This window comes from Geotrypetes seraphini, chromosome 1 (assembly GCF_902459505.1).
Source record: "Geotrypetes seraphini chromosome 1, aGeoSer1.1, whole genome shotgun sequence".
In the NCBI taxonomy this organism is placed as follows: domain Eukaryota; kingdom Metazoa; phylum Chordata; class Amphibia; order Gymnophiona; family Dermophiidae; genus Geotrypetes; species Geotrypetes seraphini.
In genome coordinates, this window is record NC_047084.1 from 241,653,016 (window position 1) to 241,671,935 (window position 18,920).

General features: G+C 45.6%; 1 protein-coding gene across 6 annotated transcripts in view; it reads right to left on the reverse strand.

Moving 5' to 3' along the window:
- The window catches only part of LCTL (lactase like), a 256,156-nt gene that overhangs the window by 175,431 nt on the left and 61,805 nt on the right, over positions 1-18,920 (reverse strand). For 2 of the 6 annotated variants that reach the window (XM_033948511.1, XM_033948493.1), the window contains one exon: positions 16,233-16,319. The exons of 3 other annotated variants lie outside the window; for them this stretch is intronic. The gene's annotated coding sequence lies outside the window, so the exon portion shown is untranslated. Of the gene's footprint in view, positions 1-16,232; positions 16,320-17,190; positions 17,303-18,920 lie in introns of those variants that run through there. One more of the 6 variants, XM_033948520.1, reaches the window with a different exon arrangement.

The following is an 18,920-nucleotide window of genomic DNA, read 5'->3' on the forward strand; positions in this document are numbered from 1 at the left end:
AGGAGGAGGACTTGAGGGCAGAGGAGATAATGGAAGGCCTTGATGGCATAATACATCGTTTTGAGCTCCAGGAAATTGATGTGAAATTTCTGTTCTCTGGCAGTCCAAAAACCTTGGGTCTGAAGATCATCCATAGGTGCCTCCCAAGCATAAGGTGATGCATCTATCATGATTACCTTGTTATGAGGGGGTAAGTGAAAAAGGAGACCTCTGGATAGATTGGAGGAGGTCATCCACCAGTGAAGCGACTGCTGTAGAGATGATGTTACAGATATATGCTGTGAAAGCCGATCTGACGCTTGAGACCACTGAGACACAAGTGTCCACTGAGGAGTGCAAAGGTGCAGTCATGCCAGTGGTGTCACATTCACAGTGGAAGCCACGTGGCCCAGAAGAACCATCATGTGTCTTGCAGAGATGGATTGAAGAGGAAGCAGTTGCTGACAAAGGCAGATGAGAGCCTGAAGGCGATCCAGAGGGAAAAACGCTCTCATGAGAGTAGTGTCTAGAACAGCTCCAATTAACCGAAGATGTTGAGACAGAATGAGATGTGATTTGGGGAAGATGACTTTGAATCCTAGAACCTGAAGAAAAGAAATGGTCTGAGATGTTGCTTGAACCACTTCCTGAGATGAAATAGCCTTGATCAACCAGTCATCCAGGTACAGAAAGACTTGAAGGCTATGCAATCTGAGAGAAGTGGCCACTACAATCAGGCACTTCGTGAAGACTCTGGGAGAAGACTCCGACCGAAGGGAAGGATCTTGTACTGGTAATGATGTTGATTTATCTGAAAACAGAGAAATTTTCTGGAAGCCGGATGAATTGGAATAGGCTTCCTTGAGATCCAGGGAGCATAGCCAGTCATTCTGATTGAGAAGAGGATAAAGCAGGGCAAGGGAGAGCATCCAAAATTTCTCCTTGACTAGAAATTTGTTGAGAGCTCTGAGATCCAGAATGAGTCTCAGTCCTCCCGTCTTCTTTGGAACTAAGAAGTAACAGGAGTAGAATCTCTGATTCTGCTGAGAGAGAGGAAATTCCTCAATGGCATTCAGCAAGAGAAGGGATTGAACCTCCTGGAGAAGAAGAGAGAACTGTGCAGGATCCAAAACAGACTCTCTTGGAGGATGGTCTGGAGGCAGGATGTAAAATGATGGTTAAGACCCAGAGGTCTGATGTGATGAGCTCCCAACGAGCGATGAAAAATTGGAAACGGCCTCCGATGGGCTGAGGCAAAGACTGTAAGATGCTGACGATGGCTATGCCCTGAAGAAACACATCAAAAAGGCTGTGTAGGTTTTTGGGGAGCAGCCTGTGGTTTCTGTTGTTGACAAGGTTGCTGTTTCTGCCTTCTAGGTTGAGATTGAGCAGGAGCTTCAGGCTTAGCAACAAACCGTCGCTGATAAGAAGAAGCTGGTCTGAAAGGACAAGAAGGTAGAGGCTTCTTTTTAGGCTTGACCAGAGTGTCTCATCTGGTCTCATGAGCGGACAACTTCTGTGTAGCTGTGTCCATGGAGGGACCAAAAAGCTCATCTCCAAGACGGAGCATTCGCAAGTCTATCTTGATGGTTCACATCAAGTTGAGACACACGAAGCCAGGCCAGACGTCTCATGACTATGGACATGGCTGCAGCACAGGAGGTAAGTTCAAATGTGTCGTAAGTAGAACACACCATATATTTCCTGAACTGAAACAGATCAGAAATATGATGTTGAAAAGTAGGAAGTTTGCGCCCTGGGATTTATTTCAGAAAAGTTGAAATCTGTTTAATCAAGTACTTGAGATGAAATGAAAATTGTAGTTGCCAGAGCAGTTGGCCAACCTGGCATTTTGATAAAGGCATTTGCCAAACCAATCCATGACTTTGCCCTCTCTGCCAGGGGCACAGATGTGTAAACAATAGCTCCCGAAGACTTCTTTAAGGTAGACTCCACCAGGAGAGGCTCATGTGGAAGTTGTGGTTTGTCAAACCCAGGAATAGGAACCACTTTGTACAGAGAATCCAGCTTGTGAGGAGCCACAGAAATGGAAAGTGGTGTTTCCAGATTTTTATCAAAAGTTTCCCATAAAATGTCATGAAGGAGAAGCTTGAGCAGTTCTTTAGGCAGTTGATCATAATCCAAAGCCTCCAAGAACGGTTTAGATTGTTTTGAGTCAGCTTCTAGTGGAATGGATAGTTTCTGACATTTGACAAAGAAACATAGAAAAAGATGACTTTTCAAACAACACAGGAGTCTCTTGAGATGAATGTTGAGGTGAATCATCATCAGAAGAACCTTCATCCTCAGACAGAAGAGGATCCTGTTCAGAGTCTCCCCACAAGTCTGAATCCTGAACAGATTATCCTCGATGTCGAAGACTTGGTGTTGAAGGCTCAATATACTTTAGCTTTTGCAATGCATTTTGGGACCACATCGGAGTCATCTCTGGTGATGTCTGTGTCAAGGATGACCAATGTCTGTGAGCTGAAGGTGCCGATTCCCGTGTGGGAAGCTTTCACACAGATGGAGTCTCAGCTGAAGGTGCACCCAGTGTCATGGGCTCAGACCAGACTGGCACCAGGAGAGTCAGTGTCGACATGGGCACAATTTGAGTCGGCACCAGCATTTGGAAATGCTCACCCAGTTACTCCCTAATTGTCAATTTTTTGCTTGAGGGTAAGCACCGATACCTTCGGTGCGGCTCTACGCTCCAGCGATGAGGAGGCCGATGACGAGGCACTCACTGATATCGGAGCGCTTTTTGGGCTTCTTCGAGGTCGGCAGGACTTGGCTCACTGCTACTTTGACCTGAGGCCCAGATGAAGTGGGGGAAGGCTTCTTAGCTGGCTTACCCACAGAAGGCTATGACACCGAAGTTGTTTCTGTCGATGTCAACTTGGATGGCGCCATCGACATCAGTAGCGATGTCGCGTTCCCTTCCATCGTGACACCGAAGAGAAGTCTCTGTTGAATGAGGTGGTTCTTCAAAGTTCTTTTTTGTAGAGAAGAACAGCGGGAACAGGTCTCTGGATGGTGCTCAGGCCCCAAACACTGGAGACACCACGATGTGGGTCAGTCACAGAAATCAGGCAAGCACAACGTCCACACTTTTTAAAACCCGTCTGTGAGCGGGACATCGAAGGAAAAACGTCCCCGGCAAGATCAAAATCAGAGGCCAAGGTGGATGAACAGGCTCCGCCGGGCCGAACCCACGAGAGGGAAAAACAATTTTTTTATTTTTTTTTTACAAAAGGCAAAAGAAATAAAGAAAAAATGAAAAAAAAATGACTGAAACAGTTAAAGAAATCTGCGAGAACGGGAAGGCAGTGAGAAAAAATTTAAATGGCTGTTGAAACGCATTTTCTTAGCTCCACGGAAACTAAGAAACTGAGGGACAGCGTGCCTACATCGGGAGGGAAGGCACTCGCACATGCGTAGTGCAGGCTATCATGAACTTTCTAAAGACTTAAAGTGGCGATGCACTTTTAAAGTGGTCTGTACTGGGGCTCTGTCAGTGACGTCACTCATCAGTGAGAATATGCTGCCTGCTTGTCCTGGAAAAATACTGTATATACTCTGAAGCAAACAGTAAAATATACAGGTGTTAAAAGTTTCATGGTGTGTCTAGACACAGAACAGAAATTAATGAGGATTTTATTTTTTGTTTTGTAAGTACAATATTTAACGTTCCAACAGCAACTTCTGTGCTGAGCCATAGTCTGTGTTCAAATTGTTAATGTGAACTTTTGGAGGAAACCCGCCTGATCAGTTTCCAAATTCAGCAGAGTCTGGCTCATGGATATTTTTTCAGTAGGCTGAAAGACTTTTAAGAATTAAACACTAGATGGCACTGCTATAACCACTCTGCTTTAGATCTGGTCATTGCCAGAAAAATATGACTCAAGATCAATTTGAATTTGAGTGTTACTTCTGTGTTCAAATTCTTATGAAGGGAGGATTAAAAAAATTTAGAATAGACAATAATCTCATTTGCTGTATACACATAGTAAAATAATACTTGTTGTATTACAGCACTATGACTTGGGAAACTGAAAAAAAAATATGGTAATAAGGAAAATATTACTATAGAGCCAGTATAGATATTACTATTGAGGAAAAATTGCAATGTCTGTGAATCAAAGAGTTTATAAACTTATTACATTTGAGTACACAGACACAAACAGCCACATTTTAGATAAAACAGAAATTGGAACTGAAACATCCAGTTCGAAATGTGTGCAATTCTGGTAGTATTTTAGAAAAGAATTGCTAGTACAGAGTCTTTTCTAAGATACATACAGGAATCTATGTGTATGTATCTGCTACATAAGCAAGAGCAATCATTTTACAAACATCAACATCTAGGACATCAATGCAAGTGACTCAGCAACTTACATATGGAAAAATTATGTTCTTATCTGTTAATTTTCTTTCCTTTAGACGCAACAGATGAATCCAGAGATCAATGGGATAACACACATCTACCAGCAGGTGGAGATAGAGAAACTAATTAACAGGTGGTCCTATTGGCTGGCATGCCTCCTGCATCTTCAGTATTGCTCCTTGCCCAAGCATCTGTAACCATCAATATGCTTAGCATGTAAAAAACTTCTTTCCCATAACAAATTTCAAAAGGTAATAATACAGAATACAGCTATCAATAATAACAGACTTCGAAAGTTGCAAAAGAAAAAACCAACAGTCAATATCCAGAAAGGGTGGGGCTCTGGATTCATCTGCTGTGTCTAAAGGAAAGAAAATTAACAGGTAAGAACATAATTTTTTCTTCCTTAGCAACAGCAGCAAATGAATCCAGAATGGGATGTAGCAAAGCAATCCTCAATCTGGGTGGGAAGCAAACGCCGCCTCCGCAACAACCGAAGCACTAAACGCAGCCTCCGCATGCGCCCCCACATCCAACCGGTAATGTTGAGATAAAATATTCTTGGAAGACCAAGTAGATGCGTGACAAAACTCCTCCAAGGAAAAAACCTCTGGAATGAGTCCAAGTAGCCGACATTGCTCTGGCTGAATGGTCATGAAGTTCTTCCGCCAACCGCTTCTCTGCCATCAAGTAAGCGTAAATAATGTCCTCCTGGACCCTTCGAGCGATGGAGGCTTTGGACGCTGCCATACATTTGTCGCGTCCCTTGAAGAATACAAAGAGGTGATCTAAACGACTAAAAGTCGTTAGAAACCTACAGATTGCGGAGAATGCTATGCACTTTAATAAAATGCAGTGAAGTAAAGCTCGCCTCCCCATTCCTCCTCCCAGGAAGAAGGAAGGAAAATTGAAAGCGGTATAAAAGAAAGGATGACACCACCTTAGAAAGAAATTGTAGTACTGTCCGAACCGACACCCCAGAATTTGTAAATCAGAAATAAGAATCCCCGCCATACAAGGCCTGCAACTCAGAAAACCGCCGAGCTGAAGCCATGGCCACAAGAAACACCGTGTTCAACGTCACAGCCTTTTAGAGTCTCAAAAGATAAGGTTGAAACGAAGCCTTCTGTAAACTGCGAAGAAGTACCTTAAGAATGTACTCTGGATAGGGCTTCTTAAGAGGTGTACGAATATACTGTACTCCTTTTATGAACTGAACTACATGAAGCTGAAAAGTAAGCGTAGAGCTAGATACCTAGCCCTTGTAACAAGCTAAGATTGCCACTTGAAGCTGAAGGGAATTGAATGCTAAGCCCTTGGCAATATGCTTGTGTCAAAAAAGAAAGAATATAAAACATAGAACTCTGGAAGGGCGCCAATGTTGAGAAGTACCCAAGAAAGGAAAAGCCTCCAAAAAGGAAGCATAAGCCACAGGTGACCTATCGGCTGGAGAAGAGAAGAAATAATCTGCTTCGCATAACTCTTACACGTCAGCCATGACTTTTCAAAAGCTAGGTAGTAATATCAAAGTAGGACGAATATCCATGTTGATTGGATCCTAGGTGAGTAAATCCAGAGATACCAGGAATTTCAACAGTTCGGCTGTCGAAAGACTCATCAGATCCACATAGCAAGGATGGCATAGCCAATCCGGAGATTCTATAATTACTGTGCTCTGAAAGCGAGCTTGAGATAGCAAATCCATTCAATCATCAGCCAGGGGAAAACACTTAAAAAGAGAAACCAGAGGTGAGAAAGAAGCAATGCTGCTACCCCCTCTGACTGCCACTCCCTGTGTCTGCTGAAGAAGCTAGGAAGCTTTGAATTTCGAGACGAGCCCATGAGGTCTAGTTCTAGGAGATCTCACCTTTATACAAAGAGCTGGAACGCCTGAGCAAATAGTTCCCAATTTCCAGGATGTAGAAGATTTTACTACTAATAATATTTATTATTTCTAAAGCGCCAAAAGGCGCATACAGTGCTGTACCTTTTAACATGCTCAGATTTTGTGGTGAGAAAGTCTATATAAACCCTTTTCCTATCCTGTAAAATGATGCGCTGACAGAAGAGGAAGATGAGATTCCACCCATTGAAGTAGAACTATTACTTTACTCGCCAACTGAGTACATCACGTACTTTCCTGTCTGTAGAGAAATATCACCATCATAACACTGTCCTAAAAGACCTTTATTGTCATTCCGGAAGAATGGTCTGAAACTCCTGAAATGGTAGCCTGACCATGCTTCAGTCCAGAAGAATGAACGAGTACTGACTCCTTGCACTGAGGATTGAAGGCACTGAGCCCCCCAACCTAACAGCCTGGGATGTTTGGTGACTTTGAGCCAGTCCAGCAAAGACCGAGGCATGCCTTTGAAAAGATTAATCTCGCTGAGCCACCAAATTATATTGAGCGATGCTTGAGGAGCCTACTAGATACTACAATTGGAGCCTTGAGACATCGGGAACCACTGGAACAAAAGCAACTGCTGCAGTGTTCTCATGTGAAAGCGAGCCGAAGTTCCCAGTGGAGTCACCACCATAGATCCAAGAACCCGTACAGAATCCCATACTCATGTTCTTGGTGACTGAAGAAGGCAAACCTGAGATTGTAATATGTCGCCCCAGTCTCTGGGAAGAAACACATTCCTCTCCTACGTGAACAACATCCCCTGATATTTCAATAAATAGTATAGGAGAAAAGAGCTCTGTGGAAATTTGAAGATTCATATCCAAAGAATTGAAAAAAAGGTCGGGGGGAGGGGCACGCGCGCATGTGCGGGCCATTCGCAAGCTTGAAGGTCTTCAAGCAAGTCTGCTTGCGAAAACGTCCGCTAGGGGGCTCCGTTGGTGACGTCACCCACATGTTGAGAATATGCTGCCTGCTTGTCCTGGGATAAACTAATTTACCAGAATGAGATCCAGCCCCCGTCTGACCAATTCCCCCATCTTAGACACTATGAAGTAAATAGAATAATTTCCCTTAGTTCCAGAAGAACTAAAACTATTGCCCTGAGTACCAGTAACACTTAAAAGGGGTCTCGCATGAATGTAACTTGTGGAAGCTCAATACATGGTGACTCCAAGAAAGAATCTGAAATGGGAGGAGGATTCAAAGTTGCAAGCATCCTGAAAAATGCCCAAAGTCCCCTGACCTGACATCATAGTGTCTCCCCCTTCACGAGAAAGCATAGAGTTACCAGAGGAAGTGAAAACCCCTTCAGAATGAAGAGCAAACAATCGGGGAAAGGCTGGACTAGAGCTGTAAATTCTGGAAGAAGAAAGGAACTTTCCCACAAAAAAATCCAACTTTGCAATGTAAGGTGGAATATGTCAGAATTGTGAAAACAGTACTAACTCCATGCAATGTTAGCCAAAAACTTACTCCCTTTAAAGTGAAGATGTACAGACAGAATCTAGAAGCTGCATTGACCGCCCCATGGGAAATAATCTGCACCCTAATTGTTATCAGACAAAGCTCACATCCCTAAAGAGAGCTTCAGGGATGATTCCAACAACCACATAGCATTTGCTATTCTGTGGGTTTGGGAAAATAGGTAACTTGTCCCTGGTTAGAAGGAGCCACACAGCTATTCCTGCCAGTTTGAGGGACTGTCTAGCTGGTGCCATGAGAAGAGGCGACCTGAGAAACCTGTGCGAGAAGCATTGAAACTTGCAGTCCCTGGCACACTAGAAATAGAAAAGACAGTTGAGGAATCAATTCTAAAGTGCTACCAAACAGCACAGTTACTTACCATAACAAGTGTTATCCAGGGACAGCAGGCAGCTATTCTCACATATGGGTGACGTCATCAGCGGAGCCCGGATGCAGAAGCTTGCAAGCAGACTTACCTGAAGAAAGTCGAAGTTTTGAGTTGACCGCATCGCACATGCGCGAGTGCCTTCCCGCCCAGCATAGGGCGCGTCTCCTCAGTTCAGATAGCTAGCAGATAAGCCAACCAGGGGAGGTGGGTGGGTTGTGAGAATAGCTGCCTGCTGTCCCTGGATAACACCTGTTACAGTAAGTAGCTGTGCTTTATCCCAGGACAAGCAGACAGCCTATTCTCACATATAGGTGACAAGCTAACCAAAATGGGATGGTGGGAGTGTTGGCAATTTAAGAGAATAAATTTTGTAATACTGTTTGGCCAAACTGTCCATCCCATCTGGAGAAAGTATCCAGACAATAGTGAGAAGTGAAAGTATGAACCGAGGACCAAGAAGCAGCCTTGCAAATTTCCTCAATAGGTGTAGATCTGAGGAAAGCTACTGAAGCTGCCATTGCTCTAACTTTATGGGCTGTGACTCTACTATGAAGGGGTAATCCAGCCTGGGCGTAGCAGAATGAGATACAAGCAGCCATCCAGTTAGACATGGTACGCTTAGAGATAGGATGTTCCAACTTATTGGGATCGAAGGAGATAAAAAGTACGTTCCAAATAGAAGGCCAAAGCACGTTTATAGTCCAGAGTATGAAGAGCTGATTCTCATGGGTGAGAATTAGGCTTTGGAAAAAACACTGGAAGTACGATGGATTGGTTGAGATGAAATTCTGAGACCACTTTAGGTAGGAATTTCAGATGAGTATGAAGAACCACCTTGTCATGATGGAACACAGTGAAGGGTGGATCAGTAACCAAAGCTTGTAGCTCACTGACTCGTCGAGCAGAAGTGAGGCCAATGAGAAACACCACTTTCCAAGTGAGATACTTCAGAAGAGCCTTATCAATTGGTTCAAATGGAGGCTTCATGAGTTGAGAAAGGACAACATTGAGGTCCCAAACCACAGGAGGCGGTGTGAGAGGAGGTTTGACATTGAAAAGTTCTTTCATGAATCTGGAAACCACCGGATGAGAAGAGAGAGGTTTCCCTTCAATAGGCTGATGAAAAGCAGCAATTGCACTTAGATGGACTTGTATAGATGTAGATTTGAGGCCAGGGTTGGAAAGGTGCAAAAGATAATCTAAAACAGACGATAAGGAAGAATGTTGAGGTTCCTTATGATGACAGAAACACCATGTAGAAAATCTAGTCCATTTTTGGTGATAACATTGTCTAGTTGTAAGCTTTCTAGAAGCTTCTAAAACATCTCTTATAGACTGAGAAAACTGAATAGGGGTTATGTTGAGAGGTACCAGGCTGTCACGTGTAGAGACTGCAGGTTGGGATGAAGCAGAGATCCTTGACTCTGTAAGCAGAGAAGGAAAAACTGGTAGAAGGTATGGCTCCCTGCTTCTGAGTTGAAGAAGAAGGGAATACCAAGGTTGTCTCGGCCACCGAGGAGCAATAAGAATCATGGTGGCATGATCGGTCTTCAATTTGACTATACTCAATTTTTCGCCCCTTGGATATAGACAGCTTTGAGGAAGGTGTTGTTTCAGATTGCCCAGTCCCAAACCTTCAGGGTTCATAGACAAAACCGCCGAAGACAAAGGCGCGCGCCGACAACTGAGCACAAGATGGAAGCGCGCGCCGAAGAAAAAGAGTGTTTTAGGGGCTCCGACAGGGGGCTTTGTTGGGGAACCCCCCCACACTTTACTTAATACAGATCGCGGCGGCGTTGTGGGGGGTTGTAACCGCCCTCATTATACTGGAAACTTAACTGTTTCCCTGTTTTTTAGGGAAAAAGTGAAGTTTTCAGTAAATGTGGGGGGTTACAACCCCCCAAATCCCCCACAACACCCCAACGTGGCGCGATCTGTATAAAGTAATGTGGGGGGGTTCCCCACCCACACCCCACGTCGGAGCCCTTTAAAACAGTCATTTTCTTCGGCGCGCGCCTCCACATTGCGCTCAATTGTCTGCACGCATCTTTGTCCCGGCGCGCTTTTGACTTGACACCAACCTTCAGAGCTTCTTGACAAAGGGAGGCAGATCCCGTCCCTCCCTGTTTGTTGATATAATACATGGTGACTTGGTTGTTTGTCCGAATGAGGACTACCGTATTTTCGCGGATATAACGCGCACCCGTGTAAAACGCGCACACGGGTATAGCGCGCGGGGAACACAAATCTATGTAAAAAAAATTTAATATAGCGCGCACACGCGTATACCGCGCATGCTAAAACCTCTCCCGCCTACTCCGAACCGACATCCTCCCCCCCGCTAGCTTACCCGCGTTTTACAACTTTTTTTTTCCAATCCGATCCGGCATCCCCCTACGAACCGGCATCCTCCCCCCCCGCTCACGTCACACACCCCTCCCCCGCGATCCTACATCCCCCCCCCCAGCACCGCAAAACATGTCTTACCCGATTGGGCACCGGCACCAGCACCAATGCACAGGATGTGCCAGTGCCAGTGCCCGAAGATCCTCCCTCGTTGGTTTGGGCTGGGCTGAGCTGGGCGGTGCGGCGCAGGAGAGATCCTCCTTCTTCCTGCGCCGGGCTGGACTAGGCTTTGAGCATTTGCGCATGCTCAAAGCCTTCTGGTCTCGCTCTCTCGAAATCTCGGAGAGAGCGAGACCAGAAGGCTTTGAGCATGCGCAAATGCTCAAAGCCTAGTCCAGCCCGGCGCAGGAAGAAGGAGAATCTCTCCTGCACCGCACCGCCCAGCTCAGCCCAGCCCAAACCAACCCAAACCAACGAGGGAGGATCTTCGGGCACTGGCACTGGCACATCCTGTGCATTGGTGCTGGTGCCGGTGCCCAATCGGGTAAAGCATGTTTTGCGGTGCTGGGGGAGGATGTAGGATCGCGGGGGAGGGGTGAGCGGGGGGGGGAGGATACCGGTTCGTAGGAGGGATGCCGATCGGATTGAAAGAAAAAAGTTGTATACCGCGCTCACGCATATAACGCGCGAGGGGTATGCGCGGTACGTAAAAACGCGTATAACGCGCGCGTTATATCCGCAAAAATACGGTACCTCCCTTTTGTTCAATCCTCCCCCCCACCCTCTCCTTCTCACCTATACAATGTAACTTTTTTCTCTTTCCACACTTACTGCCCTCACATTCCAGTACGTCAAGTCTTTGTCATTTATGTTTAACTTTAGACATCTTTTTGCACATACTATTACACTCAATTCTTTTTTTAAACTTTATTGTTAACCGGCCAGACAATTGCTTGATGGTCGGGATATTAAAAATCAATAAACTTGGAAACTTGGAAACTACCTGGTCGTGAAGAAGATGTTGGAAAGCATTGAGAGCCTTGAGGATCGCTCTGAGTTCCAATAGATTTATATAACACCGACGATCCGTACTGGTCCAGTGGCCTTGGGTACGGAGACCATCGAGAAGAGCGCTCCAAGTGTAGGTCGAAGAATCTGTTGTGAGGACCTTCTGATGGGGAAACGTTTGAAAAAGTAAGCCTCTGGAGAGATTGGAAGAGAACATCCACCAACAGAGAGACTGCTTCAATGAAGAAGTGACTGTTATGTGTCGAGAAAGTGGGTCGCAAACCTACGTCCATTGAGATGCCAGGGTCCAGTGAGGAATTCTGAGGTGAAGTCTGGCAAAAGGAATCATGTACTGTGGAGGCCATCATGTGTCTCGCTGAGATGGAAGAGCGAGAAGACACTATATGACAGAGTTGAAGAAGAGCTTCCAGACGTTGTTGTGGAAGGAATGCTCTGAGTTGGATAGTATCCAGAACAGCTCCAATGAATTATAGATTCTGTGAGGGCTGAAGATGGGATTTGAGAAAGTTGATTTCAAATCCCAAACTTTGTAGGAACGAGGTAGTCCATTGGGTCGCTACAATAACCCCCTGAGATGTTGAATCTTTGATGAGCCAGTCGTCGAGGTAGGGAAATACCTGAAGACCATGGTTCCTTAGAGCTGCTGCTACCACAACCAGGCACTTGGTGAATACTCTGGGAGAGGAAGCCAGGCCGAAGGGCAGCACTCTGTATTGATAATGCAGATTCCCCACCCGAAATCTGAGGTATTGATGGGAGGCCGGATGAATAGGAATATGAGTATAGGCCTCCTTGAGATCCAGAGAGCATAACCAGTCGTTCTGCTTGAGAAGGGGATAAAGAGATGCCAGGGACAACATTCAAAATTTTTCTTTGACCAAAAATTTGTTGAAAGCCCCGAGATCCAGAATGGGTCGCAGATCTTTTTTGGAACAAGGAAGTAACGGGAGTAAAAAACCCTGTTCTGCTGGTCCAGAGGAACTGGTTCGAAGGCATGGAGACGAAGCAGAGCTTGAGCTTCCTGAAGAAGAAGGGCGGTCTTGGAAGGATTGGAAGGATACTCTCTTGGAGGAAGCTCTGGTGGAACCTGAGTGAAATGAAGAGAGTATCCTTCCCTGATGATGGTCAGTACCCAGAGGTCGGATATAATTGACATCCATCGGTGGTAAAAAAGATGGAGATGACCTCCTATAGGGGGAAAAGAAGGCAGAGTCAGAATGGTGGAGGTTATGCTCTGTTTTAAACAGTCAAAAAGGCTGAATAGCCTTATGTGCAGCAGAAGGTTGAGGTTTTTGTTGCTTCTGAGGCTGCTGTTTTTTAAGAGGAGGGTGATTGTAAGGAGCCGTCCTCGGAGCAAAACACCGTTGATAGATAGAAGCAGGGCGTGTAGGTTTGGCAGGAGCTGGCTTTGGTCTGACAACAGAAGCAAAGAATTTTTTATGTTCAAACAATTTATTGGGGGCTGCCTCGATAGATTCATCAAAGAGAATATTAGCTAAGTGATCCTGAAGATTAGGGTCCATGTCAATGGTACGAAGCCAGGCAAGGCGACGCATGGCTACAGAACAAACAGCTGCCCGGGCAGACAACTCAAAGGCATCATAAGATGACTGGAGGAGATGTAATCGGAGTTGTGAGAAAGAAGCAAAGGACTTCTTGAAATTCAAAGTGCTTTTGAGTATCCAAATAAGTCAAGAATTTTGGTAATAGAGAAATGAGGAACTCAAAATAAGTAATAAATGAAAATTATAATTGAGGACTTTAGAGGACATCATGGCATTTTGATAGATGCAACGTCCGAATTTGTCCATAGTTTTCCCTTCCCTTCCAGGAGGAACGGTGGCATAAACCTTGGAAGGATGGGACCTCTTCAAGGAGGACTCGACTAGAAGGGACTGATGAGATAACTGCGAGTTGTCAAACCCTTTGCAATGTACAGTTTTATACCTAGAGTCCAATTTGCCTGGAATAGCCGGTATGGTATAAGGGGTCTCCAGGCATCGACCAAAAGTCTGAGACAAAAGCTTGAGTGACTCTGCCGGAGGGTGAGGGAGATGAATGACTTTGAGGTACTCCTTAGAGTATTTGGAACCAGCATCTAATTGAAGATTCAAATCAACAGCCATCTGACGAAGAAAAGATGAGAAAGATAGCTGATCCGCCAATGCTTTGCCTCGAGAAGGATTCGAGAACATCGAGGCAGCCTGGGTCGAAGATGAAGCTTCGGCAGGAAAAAAGGCATCAAAAGAATATGGAGACTTGGACGAAACAATCAAAGCAGCTGCATCCTCGAAGTTCGTAAGTGGAGACCTCGAGCAAGGAGTCGGCAGTCTAGTCGAAGTAGGAGTAGAGCAAGGCTTAGTTGAAGAGGGACGTTCTTTAGAAGAAGAACTATGCCTGGAAGTATGCCTCAATGAAGGCCTCGATCATCGGTGAGAACGGTGCCTGGAAGCAGATCTCGAAGATCGTGGAGACTTCGCCTCGGAGACAGAAGCAGCCGATGCCACCAAAGAATGGATAGGACTGGAGGCTGTAGATCAAAGCTCCAGAGACTCTCCTCCTTGTATAGAGTGTGAGGATTCCTGCCGAGGCACTTGCAAAGATTCTGCTCCTTGCTTCACGTGCTTGGATGCCAGACCAGACACTCGCAGAGACTCTGCTCCCTGCAAAGAGTGTGTAAGCTCAGACTGAGGCAAAACAAGCGGCTTGACCTCACGGGAGTCTGCTGAATGCCCAGGCTGGATGAGAGGAAGAAGCTTCGGTCCCATATTAGTAAGGAACTGAATGAATTGCTTCTCCAACATGGTCTGGAAAGAAGCCGGCAAGGATGGATCCACGTCTGAAACCGGACCACCTGCTTTGAATGGAGGTTCCACCGAGGCAGTGTAAATGTGCTTCGACTTGGAAGTCTTAGGCACTTTAAGCACCACTGCTGGAACTTTCTGCTGAGCTATCTGACCTGAGGAAACAGGGGAAGATACAGGAGGTGTCATCGAAGAGAGAGCCGTTGCAAATGACAAAGGTCTGATGAGGCTCGAGGTGAAAGCAGTAAAAGCAGGAGGAGTCTCAGTTAAAGGTGAGGCTGAGGGCGCCTTCGATGTCGAGGGATTGAATCCATCCCGAACAGCTTCTCCACCAAAAGATGACGACGCTTGAGGTTGAAGAGTAGCACAGCGCTCGCACGACTTTGGGTGATGTTCCGGCTCAAGGCACTTGAGGCACCGACGGTGTGGGTCTGTAAGGGAAATCGCATGCTGGCACTGGCTACACTTCTTGAAACCCGTGACAGGCCAGGACATAGAAGGAAAAATAGCTGCCGCAAGATCGAAGCCCTTGAGCTGCAGCCAAGCTGCCTGCCCCGGCAAATGGACAGAAGATTGAAATTTCTATTTTTGTTTAACTAGAAATAAAGCAAGAACAGTGATTCATAAAGAAAAAAATACAAACCGCAGTTCAGAGAAGGCACGAAGTAACAAAGTTAAACGCAGAGAGTCAAAGACGGACTTCTCGGCTCCGCGGAAAACTGAGAACTGAGGAGACATGCCCTACACTGGGCGGGAAGGCACTCGCACATGTGCGGTGTGGTCGACTCGAAACTTCGAGTTTCTTCAAGCAAGTCTGCTTGCGAGCTTCCGCATCCGGGCTCCGCTGATGATGTCACCCATAAGTGAGAATAGGCTGCCTGCTTCTCCTGGGATAAACACACAGCACTGCACAGAGGTACAAAGAATAAGAAAACCTCTAAACCTACATAGACTCAGCCTTCAGGGACACCGAGAGAGACAAGAAGATACCCGTATGAAATACAGGGTACTCTCATGCCGCTGACATCACTGTGCAGCAATTTGCCTTCTGCTGACCCATAACAGCAAAAAACTGAGATTGGGCATCTGAGCACAGGGCAGAATCTCTTTCTTAAGCACCGTGAGGCATAGCAGAACAGTCGCAATTAAAGTAGTTAAGTCTTTTCAAGCAGAGAGAGTGGGGAAACACACACAGAAGGTATATCACCGCAACAGTGGCAAAAGCTGTTAAAACACTCCCGATGTGTAGAACCCCGAAAACAGGGAAGCCGCAGAATAGTGACCGAAGTCAGCTGCAAAATAAACACTGTGAACGCTGCGGTGCTCCCGCTAACGCCGGAGACCCAAGCACATGCCTGTTTAATGACAACATGAGCTGGCTCTATCAAAAATGCATTAAAAATCTACTCAGAGCCAACCATTAAAATATTTTTCACACTGTCATGGTATAAAATGCTTAAAATGAACATTGGAGAGAAATAAATGAATGCTGTTTCATTCTCAACTTAGGAAAATAAGCGCACGCCTCTTGCGCTCAGACAGGAACCGGCTATGTGAAGAACACACCCGGAGCCGTCCAAATATTAACCTCCACCCGGCCGCGGGAACTGCCAAGCAGAGTCCGCCTCGGGGATAAATCCCACTACCGCTGTGGTGCTGCTGCCTGAGTATGAAAACAAGCGTGCGCCTACAACATGCGGAAAGGCACCAGTTTCGTCAACAGAGCTCTATCCATACACCTGAAGCTCTTTACTGAGTAGACTTCATACAAATTTAAATTTACTTGTCAATCACTAAACCATTTCCACAACTCTACAAAATATAGCGTTTGATAAAAAACATATTCCTTCTGTAGACTCACAACGAACCTGCAGCTCCACCACAACCACAAACCAGAAAAGAAATGCAAATAAAACATATACTCACAACTTTGTTGATAGTGCCAGGAGATGCTGGTTGCTCAGCACTATGAGGTGGTTAAACCCCAGTATTTTGGGTAAGGATTTCCCTTTCCTGCAAAAAAGAAGGAAACTTCCACCAAAGGTTTCAAGTTCTTTAGATTTATTATTCTTGGCCACTGGCCAGACTTTGCATTCGGGGTCAAAGCATTCTGTTTCTCACAGAATTCAACTGTTTCAAAAGTAACAAAAGCAAAGAATTTCAGCAGTAAACAAAAATACAGCTTTTCCTCCAGCATCTGGCCAACAACCACCTCAGCTGTTGCAATTAGATAAACTTCCAAAAATCTTAGCTTCTTGACCAGCACTATGTCAGGTACAGACACTAGATACAGAGAGATACAGTATAGTATAGGTTCTTAAGGCAGCTAGTAGCAAATCCTAACTTTATCAAGGTATCTTGCCCCTGGTAGCAAAGGCTTAAGTTTATCAAGGTATCTTGCCCCTTTATACAGGCTGAGCAGGTTCTTTGCATTCAGACAGCTTTTGGCCCAAAGGGTTATTAAATAACTGTCTCTGGTTATAAGTGAAGCAAAATAATTAAATACAAGCTTTACCTTCTTTAGAGTCCACAAACTAGCAGACATAAAAGAGACAGTTCTTAAACACAGACTGGCTAAGCCTTCAGCACTGCTTCCAGGCACAGCTGTTGCACTGTACTGCTGCTAATTAGATGCCTCTGTTCAAATATACCTCAATGCCAACACCTCAGCACAACAAAAATAGGAAAAACCAAATGTTTTCTCTGAGCTAGATTTGAAAAGACAAACCCCCCCCAAAAAAAAGCTCAGAAATGTTATAATTCATAAGCGGAAAAAACTTCTGCCAGCACAAGCCACTTTCTTCTAGGCAAAACATTCAAAATAAAAACACAATTCAAAGTAATGTCCTTCTCAGAAAGTTAATGGCACAGTCCACACACTCACTTTTACAGCAGTTTATTTTCCTCAGTTCCACACTAAGTTCTGGTACACTCTGCTGTTTCAAAATCCTTAAGTTCCACATTATTCACTTGTTCCAGTCCTCTAGCCTCTCACAGTCTAGCTGGAAAAACTCCCATCTTTCTCTGCCTCTTTCGTCTCCTGCTCCTTCTGCTGGGCACCTCCCAGCTCCTCCCTCCTTGACTCCCTCACAGGCTTCTATTTAGGGAGCTCAAAACCATGCCCCCTCTACCTGGCTGATGGGGGGGGGGAGGTGAATCAATTCTCTAGAGAACTGCTACACCTGACAGGAGTCAGATTTCCCTGCTCCTTTTTTTTTTTAATTAACAATTTTGTGGAAGGTTTCATTTTTTTTTCCTACAAATTTTTTTTTTAAATAAATATACAAAGTATACACATAATTATTATAAATATGCAGATATACATATATGCAAATATACAAAAGATAACTTAAACATGAAACAGACTAGTTGTACATATCACAGTTAATAAGCGGGAAGATAGTATTAATTATAAGTCAATACAACCAGTGTTGCATGTCAAACAAATCCAGCAGGGCCAGTACATATAATTTCAGCTGAGAGTATACGTGTAAAGCATAGAAGAGAGTTCCCAATGAGCATCATAATGAGCATCCCAAGCGACCTAATTAACTGACCAGAAGTGACTCTCTATATATTTTATAAATATTACATTGATATTACATTGAGATAATTTATGTCAACGGTCCAAGTCACAATAAAGTTGAATAGGTCTCCATACTTTGAGAAAATAACTACCGTATTTGCCGGCGTATAAGACGACTTTTTAGTACCTTAAAATCCTCCCCAAAGTCGGGGGTCGTCTTATACGTCGGGTACTGTTTACATGCCCTTGTTGCATGCACAGCCGGCCAGGTTCCCTTACTTTTGTGGCACTTCCCCGACTGACCGACAACAGCCTGGGTCCGACAAACCTCCCTGCCCTTAACCGCGAATCTAAATTACCTTCTTACAGCTGCTGAAAGAAGGTAATTTAGATTCGCGGCTACAGGGCAGGGAGGATTGTCGGACCCGGGCTGTTATCGGTCGGTCGGGGAAGTGCCACAAAAGTAAGGGAACCTGGCCGGCTGTGCTGCAACCGGGGCGGGGCGGCCGCCCCTCTCTCTTGGTACCGCGAGGCTACTCTTCTTCTCCCTACCTTCTCTGCTTGCAGCACAGAGCCGAACGGAAGTCTTCCCGACGTCCGCGCTGACGTCGGAGGGAGGGAGGGCTTTGTTTAAGCCCTCCCTCCCCTCCGACGTCAGCGCTGACGTCGGGAAGACTTCCGTTCGGCTCTGTGCTGCAAGCAGAGAAGGTAGGGAGAAGAAGAGCCGCGTACATCCAGAAGACTGAGCATCCAGCCCCGCAGGAGCCCCGCGACCCTCGGAGGCGTCCCCATGGGATCCCCGCGACCCTAGGGGGCGTCCCCACGGGATCCCCGCGACCCTAGGGGCGTCCCCGTGCAGCTCTCTAATGCTGTTGTCGGTCGGTCGGGGAAGTGCCACAAAAGTAAGGGGACCTGGCCGGCTGTGCTGCACCCGGGGCGGTAGAGAAGGTGTGCGGAAGAAGGGGTAGTCTTATACGGCGAGTATATAACAAAACTCTATATTATAACTAAAAGTTGGGGGGTCGTCTTATACGCCCAGTCGTCTTATACGCCGGCAAATACGGTAATAGAATGATGTTTTTCAGCTA